The 21422-nt window shown below is 34.9% G+C and overlaps 1 protein-coding gene across 2 annotated transcripts in view; it reads right to left on the reverse strand.

Annotated features, from left to right (window-relative positions):
- LOC124359811 (mannosyl-oligosaccharide 1,2-alpha-mannosidase IA) overlaps nucleotides 1–21422 on the reverse strand; it is a 235170-nt gene that overhangs the window by 51794 nt on the left and 161954 nt on the right. Inside the window, exon 1 of one of the 2 annotated variants that reach the window (XM_046812859.1) lies at nucleotides 1464–1804. The exons of the other annotated variant lie outside the window; for it this stretch is intronic. The gene's annotated coding sequence lies outside the window, so the exon portion shown is untranslated. Of the gene's footprint in view, nucleotides 1–1463; nucleotides 1805–21422 lie in introns of those variants that run through there. 2 annotated transcript variants of the gene reach the window in all.

Here is a 21422-nt window from a genome sequence, read left to right on the forward strand (position 1 = left end):
GACAACGCAATAGGCACAACTCATAACGTGACAGGTCTTAAATTAGTCTTTTGAATTGTACACATAGATCTGAAGGAACATTAGCAGATCTTGAAGGGAAAGATGGAACGTCAAGGTTACTGAAACAAGTATTTCTTATGGTAGATGAAATCACTTAAAATGCCTATCAGATTAGCAAACGATACTTTCCTATATTCTTTATATTTGCTTTCATAAACTGACCATAAAATATAGAATTTTAAAAGAAAGATTAAGGTAATCTGATATTAAATTTATATAGAGTGTTCTCCTATCTTAAATTTTAAACTGCTTATTCATTGCATAAACACTCGAAGAATTGCTAGGTACTACAAATAAATATGAGTAGTAACTAAATTAAAGTACACTAATGTATATAATGTGTACTTTAACATTCACAACATTAGTTATGAACATTAACAATCATAATAACACTTTAGATCACACTAAATATCAAAACGAATAATCAAAATCTAGGAAGAATATCAGTGACATTTTCTAATCTGAATGTTCAATTTGAAAGAATAATTATTTATGGAATTGAACGATATAAAACTGTATATAGGGTTATTGCTTGATGTTCAAAATGATGAGGTAGCAATGAGTGTTAGAACGAAGTACATAACAGTATGTGTTTGTTTAGTTTTAAAATTATGGTTTTGCCTTGTGGTAAAACATGATAATTACTATTTACATCATGGTTTTACGGAGCTTAATTACTTTCCTTAAAGTTCAGAGTTGAATTTTCTTCGAAGTAATTTACGCCATTGGAATAGTTATGTAAAGACTATAAAAGTGACAAAAGCAATAAAAAATATAATAAAACTCCAGACGAAGTGATATATATATAAAACTTAGTATCCTTGTAAAAGTCTATCCAAAAAATGTTTGAGCATTTCTGTCAAGTCCAGAAATAAATCTAAAAAGGAGTTATAAACAAGACGTGTTTCAGGATAGCACATTTACCTCTCTCCCTTTGCCAGTTCCTCTTTTGATGTTTTAATTAGAAAAGTTAATTAATCTTAGCTGCCGAACCAATTCCACTTACATGTGAAATTTCATACTGGATCAGAAACTTGGTGTGTTAGTAAACGTTAAACCACCTGCAAACACGATTATTATATGATATTTTTTTCATTTTATTTACATCATAATTTAGACGTATCTTTTTTGTGAGCATTTTATAGCAAAATGGGAATTTTTGAACATATTGTATTATGGTTGTAAAAATAAAACTAAAATCTGGCTTTTAACGTAAACTTTGAACAAGTTTCCAAACAGCGCTAACAAAATTACGTATGCTTAAAAAACATGCACTTTTATAATAATTTAGTCAATCAAACTAGAACATAATTATTTGAAATCTAAATTGACATGATTGTGTATTACTAAGAAACAATACGGGTAAAGTAGTGGAGACAAACTATGGCTAGATTATACTGTACGGTAGTGCGGCGCTGTTGCGAATCGAGGTGCGGTGGCAGTGGTGGACCACACACTACTAACTCTAGCCGGGCTCGTGCCCTTGTTCTATCATTACCCCCGCTCTGCCCTCAGCTAGCTCAAGGCCACATAGGGCACGAGCTATCTTATCAGGTAACCATAATAACGAAATCTCCCTTTGATACGCAAACAATCTCCCATTCCCAGAAAATTCTCTCTAAATAACCTCCACTCTATGTTTTACACGATGGTGCAATATAGATTTACACGATGGTGTAACATAGATTATAAGAGATATATTAGTTCTAAATGGACAAAGATAGCATGTGCAGTTCAGGGAGAATCGATCCACCGACAAACAGTCTAAGCATCACTCTGATCAGAACCATTACAGGTTCTGGCCTTCATCGACTTTCCCCACAGTGCTTCTCTTATTGTTTTCCTGTGCACGCATTAGGCCGACATAACGACGTGGTGACGATGAGGTCCGTGGGCTCAAAGAGCCTCGAAGAAAACAACAATTCGGATCTGTAAACGGTTCACAGTGGAGAATGGGGCGTGACGTCTAGCCTGGCGACGATAACACAGTAGGCCGAGATTGCACCATTATACGCCCTCGGGCGCAGATTCTGCCGAATTGTAAGTCTACACGTGCCGTAGCCAGTGGGACATCTCTCTGTGCTATTTAGGTCGGACAAGATATACAAGGAACCCAGTAAAGACGTGCTGGTCGTGTACTGTAATATTAGACCTATCGGATTTATTCACCTGGCATCCCTTTATTGAAATGAGTAACGTCCACAGACTAAGCCAAGTGTATCCAAGTACCATATTATATCGTTTTAATGTCCAAGGTCTTCCATAAGTTTTCTTTGGATTACGCTTATGATTAAACAAACATATCAACCTCTCAAATAAAGATTCTGAAATGTAATAAATAAGATTTAGAGTTTCTAAACTCCACTTATGTACAATTATTTCTTAGGTTAATAAGTTGTAAGGCATGCATTTACTACTCGGTGTTGCGCATTTGTGGAAATGGATTGAAAATAGAAGATCGTACGTTACATTCAATGTTCTCAGTACGCAATTAACTCGTATTAATACGTCATCAAGCAGAAGTAGTATACTATTTCAGTTTTTTAAGAAAGTGTAAATTATTAACCGGAAATTTACAGAAAAGCTATAAAAATCACATACCCGCGCATTAAAAAAGGAAAGACAGCATGAGGAAGAATTCAAGGAATACGATTAAATTTCCAAAAACAACTCAGCTCGGGCGTGTTTATCCTGGGTTTAATTACACCAGAGAGCGCTTCCAGCGCTTCCCCGAGAATGTGGAAACCATTCTTTTTCTGTTTAATTAAAAGAGTATCCTGTCGTCGGACCGCGCGAAGACCTAGAATAATTGAAATGTGTGGTGGAGCTTCTCCGCCCAATTTACTTAAACATACGGTTTATCTGATCGTCGCGTCGCCGAGACGATTGTTTGTTACACTTCAAAATCACCACGCAATTTTAGAAACTAATAAACCGTTTCTAAATAACTACGTACGACAAATGAGAACATATATTAGAAACATTTCGATTAAATCTAATCATCTCAATAAAAATAAGTAAAATATGTATATCTTTCATATGTGTGAATGAATAAAAGAAACAGAAGACAATTAACATCTAAAATTACAGATGATGACATAAAAAAACCGAGTTAAATTCAAACATTATTAAGAAATATATATGGTGGTATATAAAACGGAAAAATAAAACTAGAATCAAATGTGTGAATGTTGGATTTTGCTCAAGTTCACCTGCATCTTACTGCAGCGTCTGGATCTGACATGCTGTCACAGACTTGACTGTTGGAATATGGAGAGATATTCGTGTGAAGAGATCCAAAAATAGCCGGCGGCGAAGATCTTTATGTAGTTTTGACATGAGAGATATAACAGTTTTATGTCGATCTATAATGTTTCGACATAAGACATATTTCAGTGACAGCATCAGATTCCAGACGCTGCACCGTCATATGTAGAATCAATTATCAGTCGAACGTAAAAACAGTGCAGTGAACGTATGGAGAGATTTTGGGATGATACACTACAGCCCAAAACATAATACAGTACAGGTTAAAACACTCTCTCTGTAGGAAATAATTATAATAATGTACTCATATATGTTTTGATATTAAAACATTATTTTTAATGCATATATAATATGTTACGACCGCGGTTTTTGCGGTCCTTGGAAGATGAATTTAGAATGAACGTACGTTAGTTGAATGAATGAAAAAGACAGTTATAAGAGACGTACTACACTACTAATTTAACCTATGTGTGTCTTTGAAAATTTATATTTTCTTTCCTTGGATAATACAGCCCATTGTTTTTAAAACATTCCGTTATAAAACTGTGATAAATAAACATTTAGTTTCATATGAATGATTTAATAAAAAAAGTAAATGTTCATAGTATGAAGTTGATTAGTTTGTAATTTAGAATACATTTATGAGCTACCATTTATACATGTAGAACATTTTGAGTTATAATATCCTTTTAGAGAATTATTAGCGGAGAGAACTTGCTAACCTTATCTCCGATTCGTAAATATATCTCATGATGAAAAAAGCAGATTGTGACACACTACATATATTTGGGGTCGACTTACTTCCATGAATTATGTTTTATGCGTTATTAATACATGGGTCAAGTAAATTATGCCGATGACCTATGCGATACGAATAATATTGTCTATATTTTCACTCAAATTGTGTTAGAATTAACACAGAAAATCTAGCAGAATTTTATACTTAACGTACTGTAGTATCTCACAAAATTTAACATCTTACAAAAATCTAGAAACAATTACAACCACGTTTTCGCCTATTATGGTTATTATTATTATGCCAAAAATTAAAACAACCATATATACTGTTATCATCGTATAGCAATTTCGACATATGGCAACACTTTGGTGAAGCATATTCTTTCCGATATTAAGATTCCTACACATATCTAAGGTAGCGCCCCTCCTCTTCAATTGTGACATTTATTTTCACATACATAACGGTTCGAAAGCGGACATTTTAAATGTTCAGCCTGAACGATATTTCAGGCAGCAGGAGCGAAATACAGGGGAGGGAACGAGCCGTAGCGTGTTATCAACGCCCCCCTCTCCCCACCAGAGACACCCCCGCACCTAATGGACTGTCGGTTTGTTTGTACACTCCGTTGGCTCTCACTTCTTTACACTGTACATTGTCTAACTGATGACCCGCCGAGAACATCTCCAACACTGAAATGTTAACAACCTTGCATGTCTCATGGCCACCCCTTGGGCCAAAGTCAGATCTCTCACTTGTATTTCACATTTCCGTTCCGCTACTTAACTGAGATATCTAAATTTGCATACAGCGAAATGAAGACCATTTCAAAATTTTGGAAACTGCCTTTGTCGGATTTAACAATTATTGAAAATATGTATTCTTTTTTAATGATCAAGCATGATGAAGTTACAATGTTTACTTCAACATTACTGGAGAGATTGTTTAAAAGAGGTAAAAATATTCATCGTTGCAAATTATATTACTTCTTATTTAATTATGCATAAAAGAAGTTAAAATTCGAATAATATCTGGAAAGGTTAGTATAGAGAACGTCAAGAAGCAGCTGTGTTGGGAGAATTCTGAAATAAAGGCTAGGAATAACCTCATTCTACTAGAGATGTTAACTGGATGCAGAACACCATGGAAGATCTGATGCCAACTGATGATTGGCCATTTACTATCCAGACGTATCAAATGAACCATCCAGAAAGTCAAAACTCCTAAAAACTTGCAGGGTAGAAGAACAGAGATATAATCTGAAAGTAGGGTAACCAGTCCACACTAGATTAGAGATTCTTGGTTGAAAATACTCCAGAGTGACAAACGAGAACTATCTCAGACAGAATGGCGGAGAACATCATGGCTGCAACACTGACGGTGTTAACGGTAAAGAATGCTACCTCAGATCGCCGCCTCGCCCTCGATTTGCGTGTAGGTTCTGTACGTTTGAACTTCACTATTCGCGAATATGGGGTGTAGAAGATATGTGCTCACTAAAATTGTAGAACAGACTAATGATTAAATTACAAAAAGCATATTAGTATTTAATATCCGAAACAAAGCTTAATCTCGAAGTACATTTAATTTTCATTGTGAATTTATGTACGTTTGCCACTTGCTAACTAACTGGTGGACCACGGTTTTGTGCAAACAGACAGGCGTAGCACTATAAAAGCATAATGATAAAAAACTGAATAAAATATTAAATACGTCTTTTGAATATTGAACGAATTTCACCAAACTCGTACACTTTCAAATCGAAAACACATAAAGATAAACCGAAAGTACTGATTACCACAGGAAAGAAACACGTATTATTTAAAAAAAAACTATAAATAACATATTTTTAAAATTCAATCAATATTCTTCAACAGTGAGTTATTAGTTGCCTACTTACTTATTGATATATTAACCCTTTAAACCTTCAATCCTTCGACCAAATTAATGTCAGATCTTTTTAGACCTTTATCCTGACAATTTTCCCGACGTCACACATTCATAGTCAATAATATTTCCATAGCTGCAAAAGAACACGATTGAGAAATAGTCCGATTTACCAACAACAAACCATAATTAGAATCTAATTCAAAGAAATTTGTTTCGAAACTTATCAATTATCTGAGTTATTTGTGTCAGTTTTGAGAAATCCACGAGGAATGTGCCAAGATACTAATGCGATGCTAATACAGACAGCGCGGCGGCGCGTGCGGCCCGGTGCAAGGTCCAGGCCGGAGAGGGCATCAACTCAAGAGTTACGCAACATTTCAGCGTATTGGTTCTAATCAGCGTAGCGGCTAAACTTGACGGTAACGGACAGGCGGATGTCTGCGTCTTGTGCTAACTGTAGCTGTCACCACAATCGTCTCAGTGACGTCATATCGCCTCTGTGATCACTTCAAGGAGACCCAAGTCCGATGACAACAAAACTTTACACAGGCTTACCATATGCTGTACACCAATTAACTTACTTGAAACAGAATTACACATTGGGCTACAAGTATGTATAAAATATACGAAATCCGTTTACAATAAAGCGTTCCAATAGATGAAGTTTAAGTTAATTAGCTCTTTCAAATACATTTCAGATTTTCACAATAAATATTTCTCATCATTTGCATGAAGGGTAATTTGTATTAGGCATGCTTAATGGAAATAAATATATGAACATTTTAAGGTTTAATTTTTTCCACTCATTTGTTTACAAACAATTATATTTCCAACAAAGATCAATTTTAATTTCAGAATTGTTTACTGTGTCGAGACAAAAACTTCTGTTTTTTGCTGTTGATTCTATATAATGACTTTGAAATTACGAGTAGCACATTTCAAGAAATTCAGGAACCCTCACGGAAGTTTTGTGGTAGGAGCAAAATTTTTATGGTACTACAGAAAGTGCAGTATTATAACTTACGGAGTTATAAAATATACGAAATATACGAAAAAAATATACGAAACGACTGCTGCGTGCAGTCGTTTAAATGTTTGTACGGTATCCATACTTTTGCCTTATCCGGTATAAACGATATGACTGTAAGAAAACGAGCACGTGAATGCAGTTCCATCATAATTTAACATAACTATTTGCTAAGTTCATTAGATTCTTTGACGAGAGCTAGTTGTGCTGCAGGAGTCAACATAATACGCTGTGCGGTTTGCTAGAACACTGAGCATACTACTGTTTAGTACCGAATACACTCACGCGTTAATAACATACCACGTAATTTGATTTATTTAAGAAAAACAACACTGCCAAGTTTAAATATAACGACTGCTATAAAATCGAAATATTGGTTTGGCGAATGATGATATACACACTTAGAAATCTTCAGGTCTTTCTTCAGGCATACATTAAGATGTTTTAAATTTTTGCAAAGTAAATTTAATCGAACATTTGTACCGAATGGATGAAACACATGGGGTTGGATACCGCTGAGGTCGAAGTAATGAATATTCGATTTTCAAAGTTTACTTATATGTTTAATTATGGCAAATAAACATAAAAGCACCACTTCGAGATGTTAAAAATAAAATAATGTATTGCTACGTTGCTGCCAAATAGAGTGATAAAAAACTAAATGATATCGTGGGCGTGGGCCTAATGGTTCAAATAAATGGGAATTTTGCATACAAAATTAATAATTATTTAAAACTTTAAAATTGTCTTCCCTTTACGTTGATATCGACTCACGAGCGCGGGCGTCAACATCTTGTCTCGACACTGCAGCTGTAGTCGGAAAAAGTAAAGATTAGTAAATTAGAAGTTGTACTCATAGTTTAAAAACAAACTCAGAGAAATTTTATTTACGGACAAGGCGCGCGAGATGTTACTCGGCAGCAGAAACGGCAGCTACCAAGTTCACGAGAGAAAAAAATTAATACGCGTGCCAATTAGCTTATTAATCCGCCAAAAATTTAGTTCTAAGAACATCAGATGTAACTTATATTAACCAATAACGAGTAACAAGGTTAAGAAAATATATAATATATAAAATACAACTAAATAACGGTAAATATTGAAGATATTTCAAAGGAAAATCATGTTTCATCAAAGGACATTGTAAAAAGTCAGAATGGCAGAATAAAATGACTAGAGTACATGGCCACGAGGGCTTATAACTATGGCTTACCGTATAACTCTAGTCTACAGTTTGCACTCCACACAAACCTGAAAATAACACATACACATTAGTATAAAGTTAACAAAATCGCACATTTTAAAACTAAAACATGGTAAATTAAAAAGATTTCGAAATATAAAATCAAACATTACTCGGGGACGGCTAAATATATCAACAGAAATACTGAAAAAGTGTCCTTGGGTTGTCATCATTTTAGTACTCAGCCCATTCTTTTCAAACATACACCTAAGGGTATAAAAATTAATTACTGAATTTCCTAATATAACCGTTAATAAAGCCTTTCAAAACATCTAATAAAAGTAGAACTGATAATATTTTGCATTAAAAAAAATTATTTTGTCATTTTCTTTAGCTTTGAAGTTGTAGCTTTCTTACTGGCTAGATGTAACCAAACATATGTTTTTTTTTGGACAGCTGATACATTGTTAATAGTTTCCCTCCAAACAAATTGAGGTTATGTTCAAGAAGATTGAAGTTTTCTCTTCAACTGGGGAAATTTTCATTTTGATTTGGTAAGTTTTTGCTGGTTTTTTTAACTAATACAAAAATCAATTCTTGATGTCACGTCCGTAACAAAAAACTACTAAAAGTTTAAATACCAATTGTAATAGTTGGTTAATCAACATGAAATTTTATAAAAGTTAGGAGTGTACCTTTTTTAATTAATTGGTAGTCTTTATGTGAATGAATAAAAATATTTTCGACAAAAAATAAGTGTTACAGACGTGACATCTCGTACTGTTAAACACGATACTATCTTGTCTGATATGGAAAAGGCAGTGTTTAACAGCTTGTGTGTGCTTTTAAAACCTATAGGCCTACTTGAAGTTTGTTTTTGTACCTTGCAGTGATTTCAGTAGCCTAGGCTTACATGGTGCCTTGTGTTTCCAACCTTAAAAAAATGTGTGCTAAACATTAAACTTCGTTTGAGTAAATATGCCAATATAATTAAAGGTTGTGGGTGAGTGGTGATATCAAACCCTTAGATAGCCTACAGTATTTGTAATTTTAATGGATTCTAAACAACAGTAAAGGTTAAACCTTCACTTGTCTTCATTGGGCATTCCTATTCGCCAGTTACTGAGTTACTGGACATACCCACAACCGCAACTGGATGAAGTGGGCAGATGTGATCACCGCTTAGGCCTACTGATTACAAAGAGGTTACATTTTCTAGTTATGTTATAGTCTTAAACTTATAGTTTTTTGGAGTGGTTATTTAAACTAATATAACCTGTTTTATTTTTTCCAGAAAATGTCGAGTAGAGATCGTGTTGCCAAATGCAGAGCGAAGAAGAAGGAAAATCCAACTAAGTGGCAAGAGCATCTTGAGAAAGATAAGTTGCGTAAGAGAGCCGTCAGAGCTAAGGAAAAAGAAGATTTTACATGGTGATAATAAACTTTTACTCCTAAAAAGGGAAAAAGATAGGGAAAGACAGCGTCGTTGCAGGTTGAGAAAGAAAAATGTTAATGTTGAAGTCTCTGGGTCTGATCTTGGCTCTTACAAAAGTCCAAGAACCCTAGGAAAGGCTGTGAAGAAGGTAAAAGCTTTGTTTCCTAAGAGTCCGTCAAAAAAACGTGCAGTTTTTTAAGCGTTTAATGTATGAAAACCTTGGTCCTGAGATAGTTAAAAATTATTTTTAAAACAAGAAAATCTGGATCAAGACAACTATCAGAAGAGTGCAAACAGAGCGTGATTGAATTTTTTAACAATGATGAGATTAGCCGTCAGGCTCCAGGAAAAAAGGGATATCAAATCTGTTAAAGGACCCTCTTACTGGGAAACGGGGCCTGATCCAAATTCGCGCCATATGGTTTATGGGAATTAGAGAGGCTTATGAACAGTTTAAAAGTTCGCATCCAGACGAGAAGATTTCAAAATCTAAGTTTTATAGCTTGCGGCCTAAACACATCCTGCCCTTAAGTGAGATGCCCCATACAGTATGTGTTTGCATTAAACACGCCAACTTCTCGTTCTTGATTGAACCAATATCTAAATTTCATCCTGCATTCCCAAAAACTCATAATGAGCTTTTAGGGTCAGTTTGTTGTGATACAGAATCAGTGACCTGTATGACAAATGAATGCGAGAACTGTATTCAAAAAAATTAGAGACTCTGCTGAGTTCTGATGTTGATATGAATAAAAGGCTCAAGTGGAAGGAGTGGAAAACAGTAAATAATAGACCTAAGTTGGTAGAAAATACTACCAACGTTGAAGAGGATGGTTTTAACATTAAACAGTCAACTAGCTGCATTTAAGACGCACACATATATTTAAAAGAGTACAGGCACAATACTTTGAGAAGTGTAAAAAATCTTTGACCAAGAACCCCAAAAGTGCTGTAATGCAAGTAGACTTTGCAGAAAATTATTCGATCATCCAACAGGATGAAATTCAAAGCGCTCACTGGGCTCATAACCAAACTACAATATTTACCTGTTGTATTTGGCACAATGACAAAGTATACAGTTTTGCTGTCATAAGTGATGACTTGAAACACAGCAAAAACTCAGTGTTTGCTTTTATGAAGGCAATTATAGTTTAAATTTAAGGAAGTAGTTCCACAAGTAAATAAGTTGATTGTTTTTTCAGACAACTGTGCAGGCCAATTTAAGAGCCGGTATAATGTCGCAATTGTCTGCTACGCTGAGAAAGATTTTGGAGTTACGTTGGAGTGGAATTTTTTTGCTTCGGGGCACGGCAAAGGGGCAGTTGATGGAGGTGGGAGGTTCTGTCAAGAGAACTGTCTGGAGGGAAGTTCAAGGGAGGCAATGTTTTGTGAGCACGCCTTATGATTTTTATGAGACAGCCAAAGTAAAGTGCAAAGAGACTGTCATTTTATTTGTCCCACAGGCTGAAGTAGATTCAGTTGCAACACTCCTCACTAAAAGATGGGACAACCTGATTGAGTACCTAAAATACAATCTATGCATCACTTTCAGGGGTATGACGATAACTACATGCTCATTGGTAAGACATCGGTTGATTTGATGTTAAAAGTTCCAATTGTAGAAGAATCTTTAAGTGATGAACCTTCAAGTGAAGAAGAAGACAACCCTTCTAGTTCAATGACTCTAACAAAAGATCATGACCGCTTCTATAGGTTTAAGGATGTGTATACTGACTCTGAGGACAGCTCTAAAGAAGAAGAAGAAAATACAACGAAACCTGCTCCATACACATTTGATGAATTGAAGCTGGATGTGTACCTTGTCGTCTCATTTACCACGGGTAAAAAGACTTTGAATTTTGTGGCAGTAACTCAAGGAGAAGTACACAGCCTGATCGTGAAATTGAAGTTATGTTTATGGAACCTTATGGAGGCAAATCTACGTTTAAGCCTAATGAAAATGACATAAGCTTTATATCTTGTGACCAGATCGTTGGCATTTTGCCTAAACTGATATAATTACCAAGGGAGGTAGAATTCTTTACCAGTTTAAAAATGATGTTGCTCTGTAAAAGTTTAGGACTTGGACTTTTGTCAAGCTCTGTCACTAAGACAATTTAGTCATTATTTTATTTATTATTATTATTTTATTGTTACTGACTAGTCAGTAATATTCTTCTTGTAATTTTTTTACATTTATTCAGGTTTTAGATCAGGTAAAGTTTTTTCACCACTCAACGGTGATTTTTTTCTCTCGCCCATGGCGATTTTAGCCCTCACACACATATATTACATGATTATTATTATTATTAATTATATTATTACAATATAATATATGTTAAAGTGTGCATTGTGTCAAAATAAATGGTTTTTTAATGAGAAATTTTACTTTATTGTCACGTCCGTATAACAAACCCCAGTCACGTCCGTAACAATGTTTACATTTTTTTATTTTTTATTTCCAATGTTTTCTGATTAGACATTAATGTTTCCCAGTAGGAAATTTTCTTAAGACTATCACAGATAATTTTAAATTGCATATTTCTCAAATAATTAACAGACTTTAAAACAGTTGTCATACTATGTCAGAACCTAGGTGCTTTTCACGTCACGTCCGTAACACCAACTCTATTAGATATGGCATTAAAAACAAATAATGTTATGTATTTTATATTCAGGATGAAAATTGTATACACATTTGTCTATCTGCTTGGTATTAAATATTTATAGAAAAAAAAAAAACTTTAATTTTTATTCTAATGAGAAGGTGTGTAACTGTCACGTCCGCAACAAAAGAATGGCTGTACTTGAAAAAGTGACAAATAGTTCGTTGCAATAAATCAACTTATTTTCCAACAAGAATAAAAGAAATGCACCATCTAGTGAACAACGTTTGTAACAACCTACGCTCAAGACGTTATTGTGTGGGTGACCGCACACTTACACTGCGACAGCTATACAGTATTACGTGAGCTGCTCTAGTTCTCGGTATCACAAACACAAATACAAACACACAATAGCAATAAACTGGAACCATTGTTGGACGTATTGTTGGAAGGCTCACTATGTCCGATGCGGAAAATGTACCGCTACGACCTTGTTTGGTGAATTTGCACTTTTAACGAATCGGAAATCGGACTGGCCCTCTAAGGCATGATTTCCACGAGAATGCACTGTGCCATGTGTGTGACGCGTAATCTAGTAACATATCCCAGTTTCCAGGAGTCCGTACGAAATATTTAGGTAGTTATTAAAACTTTTGCTATCAACTTTCGTTTTGTCAAAAAGAACGCAGAAAACAACAAAACACAGTTTTATAATTACTATTTTTTTCATTCGATTTTGGGTTTACAAAATATAATTTTGTAAAATTCATAGGTCGTTAGGATAACTTCCCGGATAGGGAAAAATAAAAACTATTCCTTTATCACTCTACATGAAATTTCTGGTATTAAGGTAGAATATTTAGACCTTTTTATCAGGGAAAAACAAAAAAAGCCGAAGACAAAATGTGAAATGTTTACAGCATGTACAGAAATAACGCTTCAAGAGGTGGTATTTTTGGTTTACAAAACTTAAATTTTGTTAAGGAAATTATATTGAAATCAAATAATAATACAAATAATATTCCACAAATGAATCAAAAGTCACTCCCTGGAGCTGTAACTTAAACACATCCTGTTAACATTTCACATTTGTATTTTCTGCCGCTTTTAATTGGGTTTGATTAAAAAATGGTTTCTACGTTTTCTGTATTGAGGGAAGTTATCAGAAATAAATATATGTTTAAATAAATAACTTACTTTCCAAACACAATCTTGGTAGCATCACATTAAACACAGCTAGATGTACTTAAATGGCTTTTGAGTTTTTCCCAATACATCAACGTTCACGTAAACCATTTCACTTTGTACGATATCCCATTCTACGGGTAAGTAATCCAACTGCTGCTTTGGGGGGTTAGGCGGAGTACGTTCACTTGTCTTCTACGTTATGAGGCACTAGTGATTGTTACGACAGTACACGTCCTTCATGCTAGTAGCGTAGTTAGGGAAGGGTTCTTTCTGGAGAGCCTCCCAACCGACTAAGAAAAAAAATAATGACACCTTCCGACAAGGCCTTAATTCAACTAATTATATTAGCACTAAATCAAGTAGTAAGTTTCGTGAATCTTTGGTTTTAAGCACTCATATTAAGTACACAACTATTGATTGATTCTAGAGTGATTACACGGCATCATCTACTCACACTCAACATTGAGATCGGATCAACTTTCCGATAGCAAACGTCCAGTATCCACACGTGTAACGGAGAGGCGGGCGGGCTGGGTTGTCGAAACGTGATACTTAGAAGCTATAAAAGGATAACTGTAGTTAAAACTCTCACATTTCATTATTTGGATATAAACTTCTGTATATAATTATAACTTGTCTGTGTATGTAATGTAATGCAAATTGACATGAAGTCAGTCACAAAATCAGTAACAAATTTTATCTGAACTATTAACTGTCCAATATACCTAACATGTTTTTAAGTTTTGTGAATTTTATTACATCTGCAACTTAAATCAGAGAAGTTTCCAGTGATACGCCAAGTCAAAATAATGACAATTTAACAGGCTGGTTAGTTCACGCTAACCGATTAACACAGTAGACCTACGTGGGATGAAAGTTTTAGGTAGCTTCAATGTCCACACATCGAACGAAGAAACATGAAGTAGAAGAACATGTTTTGTCAGTAAAAGCCCACACTTCGAAAATGTGGTCCACATTCTTCGCAAGTTTGAATCTTTAGCACGTAATACTAAAAATATGAGGTCGATTTATCTTTCCCTTCCTACTCCCCCACCGACGATAAGAGGTAATGGTCGAGTAAACAGTTTTTTTATCTACTCATGACATGGAAAAAACATTCATGACAATGACAACAAATATCAGCGTAATTAAACTTGTATATGAGGCAGAATGTGTAAATGGTTGTTTTTATAAATAAGATGGGGAATCGAATCATTCAGCACCATATTGGTCGATTTTAACACTACCAGAAGATGATGAAATAATTCCAATGTTTCAGAACTACATCCAGGAATAATAGGAGTATATTAATTAAAGGATAACTAGTAAATGGTTACTAGCCAACTCTCCCGAAATCCATGTGTTAAACAGTTGAAAAATACTACGCAAATTTGAGACAACACTGCAAGTTACTAAAAATCAAGATATCCAAAGGCTTTTAACACCTTTACTGATGATATAAGTTTAGCAGCGCTACATATAAAACCACGACAGAACAGCTCCACCGCTGCCATGCCGCGCCAGCCAAGGTCTCCCGTACCCACAAGGCTATCAGCCAACACTCTAAATAATACCCGATGTAATTATTGATTAAATAAACCCGGCCGCGTATCGCCACCGATATCAACATCGAGTCTACGGACCGCACGGAGCCAAACCGCGCCGGGGCAGTGGTCGCTTGTCTCAGAGTCACCCGTCCTCTCTGTACTAACTTCCCAACAGATATAACATCGAGTCTACGGACCGCACGGAGCCAAGCCGCGCCGGGGCGGTGGTCGCTTGTCTCAGAGTTACCCGTCCTCTCTGTCCTAACTTCCCAACAGATATCAACATCGAGTTTACGGACCGCACGGAGGCAATCCGCGCCAGGGCAGAGTTCGCTTGTCTTAGAGTCACCCGTCTTCTCTGTCCTGACTTCCCAACAGATATCAACATCGAGTCTACCGACCGCACGGAGGCAATCCGCGCCAGGGCAGAGTTCGCTTGTCTCAGAGTTACCCGTCCTCTCTGTCCTAACTTCCCAACAGATATCAACATCGAGTCTACGGACCGCAACTGGGTGTAGCACTATTTTTTTTAATACTTCAACAATTTTTCAATTTCAAATCATTGACGTTTATACTCAATGGTGACTTCAAAATCGACGTCCAGATTATGCCAACCTTGTGACTCAGCGGTTTTACGATATTCTAACCTTACAGTACAACTATCGACAAACAGATACCAGGTGTTTCAGTCTCGGTGCTGGATGCAGACAACTCCGATCGCTTTGCCCAGGAAGCACTCACTCCGAACCAAAACTCGAATTTTCCTCCGTGAAAATAAACGTGATTTGAAACATGTAAACGTACAGCTTTTCTCACAGTCGTCCGTCCTCTCTGCCCTGGCTTTGATACCGAGCTCGTAACATTAAATATTTCCATCCGCAAAAACATTTGGATACAATCTCATGTGAAATATGTGCAAGAAAAAAAATATCAATGAATTATTTAAAAATATACAAAATTCTGCGCTGTAAACGTAGGTACTTTGCAATGTAAACGAAAGAAATTTTCATTTATGTCCGGAATAAAAGTTATTGCCATACCACAGAACTGTAGCGAAACACCGCATTTAATCTGAGAACACATAATTTGCGATAAAAATTTACGATTATTGAAAAAAGAAAAGTTACAAATACAACACGCTTGAATGCATGGGTAACATTTTATATTCACAAAAATCAAGAAAACTTATAAATAATGGATATGGGCCAATTAAAAATCAGATTCTACTCTCATTTGAATGTATAATGAAAATTAAAATGTAACTCTATTTGAATATTTGATAGACTACTGGCTAGCCATATTTCTATACTGCTAACCACATCCTTTACCATGTGTTATATTAATACTTATTATAGTAAAACACGTAAATATTTATTTGTGGTTTTACCTGAAGATGAAATAGTCGGTTTAAAACGGCCTCGCACAAAATAAAAATTAATTTTAAAAAAAAAATGTGTATCATTATTAGTAGTATCAAATTTAAATTCTTTCCAAATGCTCCAAAAATCATCATTCCAGAGTTTGTTGACATAGATAGCAACTAGCGTGGTAAGTTTAATTTAAAATTAGATAATTATTAGATGAAATCAGGATTAATCTAGACTAGCCCATTATTGTCTTAGACTCGCAGACACGTGTGCTGCAGCTCTCTTTTATTTACTTCTTTAAAATTATTAGATCAGAACTGTAAAAAAAAATGTTTCTATAAAAACTACACGTTAAAAATAGTGAACAATATTTGGTAGTAAAAACAGTGAAAGTGAACAGGTACGGAATAAATAACAGTAACAATGAAATTCTATTTTATAAGAAACATTATCGAATGTACACGTCCAATACTATCCCCGGCCGGCCGGTTTACTATCTGAAATAAAATTCGGACTGCTCCTTCAGTTCGAAAGCGGCCACAACAACGCCGGGTCGTGCTGCAAAAATGTCGACGCAAAATTGAAGGCATCGCCGAGCCGAATATTGAAATTAAACAATTCTAAGCGTCTTCGAGTAAAATAACCTTAAAATATAGTAGGTCAGGGTTCCTTCGCACTGTAAAACGAGGTGTAATATATCTATGATGATATTGTGACACTGCCAAAAAAGAACTTTATGGACTTAAGTCAGCCGGTGCATTTTAGACAAATAAAATAATTTACTAACCCAGACACTTTTGTCAAAAAAAAAATCAGTCAATTATAATTATCAACCCTTTTACATTTACACACATACAACAGTTACCTCACTATAGTATTCGCAAATAGGAGTTGCAGCGGCTGAAGAGACAAGTGGTCACCTCGCACGCATGTACCCCCCCCCCTCCTCTTCACCGCAATCACGAACGCAGAGGGCTGGAATCAGCCTGGCACCTAAGTTTCACGTTGAAGGATATTCTGAAACTCCTAAGGTGCGCCTGATGTAGCACCCTCTAGACATTGCCCCTTCTCTTTCCTAACGTGAATTTGACGTCACGAAAGGGGATGCTAAATCAACGCACCCATTAGAATAGGGGGGGGGGAGAAATCCTTATTCAGCTCCTTGAACATGTCCATATCCTGATTAAGTACCCCCTCGATTATATTTGCGATGGTCACGGTCTCGCTGCGTTCGCTAATTCCTCAAATATGGCAGTAACGACAAATGGCTCGTTGGATCATGTTAGTGCCCGGTCAATCTTTTTTATTCCTTAAGCTACAGTATATATTCCGTGCACAATGTCCAGAAATCCCAATTATGTGAAACTTACGTGCAAACTTATTCCCAAATTTTGTTAATTCAACTGAATGTTATAGCAATGTTAAAATAATATCCATAATGCATTAAATGGCGCATATATACCACAAGACAGATAATAATATACATTGTTATTGCTGTTTACAGTACAGAAGTAACTCTCAAAACGCGAGGAATTTCCTGTTTCATTAGAAACTCCAAGACTTTTCCAATTTTCTCCCAAAAAACATTAATTTGAACTAATGCGACCTTTTAAAACAATAAAAATAGCCACGTTGGTCCAGCTGTTCTTGCCGATGAAAAATTTGTATTTCTATTTACGTTGTTAAAATCGCAGATAAATTATTTATTATCTTAGTAATTGAGCTGCACTGACTGAAACTGTATCTTTTTAAGATCAATGAGATCATGTGTTACAACATTTTACAACTAGCAGCAATGCGTAATCCAAACATAATTATTTATGTCATTTCTCTAGAATTTACTTAATAAATTACTCAGAAAACGCGCTGATGACGCATGGAAGTGTTTGTTTAATGACACTGGTTATATCATTCGCGGATCTCTTTTTATCCAGATAAATATTCTAGTTAAACAGTGTGTATAGGTAACATAGACAAATTGCTTGTTATTGCACATTATTCCTTTTCGTAGAAACAGTTTTTAATATAAGAGTACTTCGTGCTGCACTTATTAACGGCGAAATAGTAGCGGAGGTAAAACATTTCGTAAATGTAGACTTAAAAAAAAATGTCCCAATTAATTGTTACTAATTATTGTTATTTACATGGCAGCAATTCCATGAACACGAAAGGCAATAATCCCTTTAAATCTACATATGAAATCTATAACATTTTTTTATTTTATTAATAAAAATAATAAATATATTAAATTCAAATACATATAATTATATAAATAGAATACGAAACTGTTTAAGGTTTATACAATCTTTAACAGCTTTAAAGGACCTGTTTAAGTCCATAAACAGCTGGAAGAACGACAATTAATATTTATTATAAGTAATTAGTATAATTGTTCTAGTTGATATCTATGCATACTAATCACTAGGATAACATAATAAATTACGGTACAAAAATCTCGGTTTGATTGCGTGGATTGTCTTTATGTAATCCAAGTTAGCTAAAACGATCTAAAACCACTTTTAGCAATTTCTTAAAATAGCATGTTTTTTTAGGATGTCTTAATCCATAATTGCACGATAAGTGATAATATGGTTGAAATTAAGACAGTACCCCAAATAACACAGCTGTATTCCTATACAGTTTAGACGTCAGACAAACCGCATACGAGGAAAATTTTAATAGCTTTTCAGTACTTTTCATCACTTTTTGCAACAGTTTTTACCTGTATGGTGAAATTTGATTGTAGTTCATTTCTGTTCTCTCGACCTTGTTTACCAATACGCTTCGTATTTGCGTATCTCGCAATTAAGTTATATTTTCTCGTTTCGTGATTAATCAGATTTTGCTGCGTTGCATTTTGTAAGAGAGTTGTGTTTTGTTTGTGTGATAGTATATCTAGAATATTGGAAAATATGTGTAGTGAGATGTATATTCAGTTTTTTAATTGTGTTTGAATGACGTACTAGCACTGTGTAATTGTTGGTTCGATATTATTCCATTGACACGTTCCTTTTCTTGACTGAACAAATAATGTGGTGGTCATTTTTCTATAGCCGAGGATACACTGCAGTCTTGTTGGTTTAGGTGGGTTAAATATGGTTAGTTTGTAATACTTAATACACATTAGTGATTAGCCTTTTAGAATTGTATATTTTACTGATCGGTACTATCTCGGAGATGTTTTTGGGTCATCGCTGCTGATGTAGGCCGTGTTGATGGACGAGTGCATTACTGTTAACCCGCTCCCCGCTCAGCGTAGTGCCTTGTACAAGATTTAAAAACTTTCTAAAACTAAATTGTAATCTAAAGAAAGAAAGAAAGAAAGAAACTTTATTTCTCACAAATAAAAATTACAGATACGATTTTTATAAAATTTTACAAACTAACCAAAAAACATTACATTTACTTACACATAAACAATACATACATATGCAACTAAAACTACTATAACACTATCACTATGAGAAATAAAGAGAAAAACTCCAAGGCAAAGCCTGTTTGGAGTAATAAATATCATAAAATTAACAGAAAACTAGCAGCTTTACAAACAGTACAGTAATATTTTAGTAAAACTTATTTATTTTTACTCTACATGAAGTTCGTGATAAACACAACTAAATTAATAAAAAATCTTAATAAAAAATCTTAACTATACATAAAATAATCAACTAAGCCTAAATGTAAAAAATTAAACAAATAAACATGGAGAACACAATGAACACAACCAGAACATAAATTAAATTATGCATTATTATCATTATTGGAAACAGATTACAAAGGAAAGGAAAAATCTCATTTGTTGTGTGTTTCTTGTTATTACTGTTAAAGCATTTTCTCTTTGAAAATACAACAAACATAGTGAAGGGGCTAAAGTAAACAATTACCGGTTGGGGGAGTGCACTAAATAAGAAATGGGGCGGAAATGCAGCCGGTCCTAATCGCCTGCAGTTGTGTGTGGGGGGGTCTGCGAGTGTGTGGGTGTGAATTACCTGGACCCAGCCGCAATCCCTATTTGCTAATACTGCAACTTAATTGTTAGTCACTTATGGATGTGTAGTTGTTATGTATACGGGATGTTTAGAAAAGGGCGTAACAAACTTCTGCGGCTGATAGTACACATAAGTTAAAACTGAAAATGTTTATAGTCAAATAATAAAAAGATCTGTATAGTTAATAAAAATGCACAAAATACCAAACATTAGCAATTTTTATTAAAAATCCAACGGTACCTTTAGCAGCAAAATCCTTCAGCGTATAAGCGAGTAACATCACTTTATAGGTACGATTGCACAAGCCGGCAGTAACAAATAGCTTATACCTGTCAACTGTGACGTGTTTGTTGCTCCCGGCTTGTGCAAGCGTACCAGTGAAGTTGTCGTGCTCGCTTATATGTTGACGGATTTCGTTGGAATTGTAATAAAAAGTGCTAAATAGTTCGTATCTTGTGGATTCTATATAACTATACAGATCGTTTTGTTATTTGACTATAAAACGACGACATTTTGTTAATATTAAAGAATATCACATCCTTATCGTAGTTCTTAAGATATTACTTTTTATAAAAAAATGGCGGCTACTAGCTAAACGAGACATTTCATTACATAGCATTTATTTATATTACATTATTTGTTTGAAATGATCTGTATTATCAGCCGCAGTAGTTTGTGAACACCCTGTGTGTGTACAGGGTGTTCCACGAGTAACCCTACAAACTACTCCAGGTGGTTTACTCTCATAAAAATAATGAAAACTGTCCATATAAACAAATGTCCGGAAACACTTTGTTACCGAGCTACGGCTAGCGAAAGATTTAGTCAGTTTTTATAGGAAAGCGCGGAAATACAGTGAAACTGATGTTTTATGGCGTAAACATAGTTGTTCAAATGTATTGTATTTTATGTAAAATTAACTGAAAAATTGAATAAAATACGTCCCAGACCTGTTAGACTATCCACCTGAGATATCAGACAAAATATGCAAAACTATGTCTCGAAAAACATGCTTTCTTTAGATTAGTACATTAACTTCATTAACTGTGTAATAAACACGCAAACTTTATAAACAAACGTTTTCGAGAATTTAATTTCGTAGAGAATAATGTAAAATAGGCTAATAA

Source organism: Homalodisca vitripennis, chromosome 4 (genome assembly GCF_021130785.1).
Source record: "Homalodisca vitripennis isolate AUS2020 chromosome 4, UT_GWSS_2.1, whole genome shotgun sequence".
NCBI classification, from domain to species: Eukaryota; Metazoa; Arthropoda; class Insecta; order Hemiptera; family Cicadellidae; genus Homalodisca; species Homalodisca vitripennis.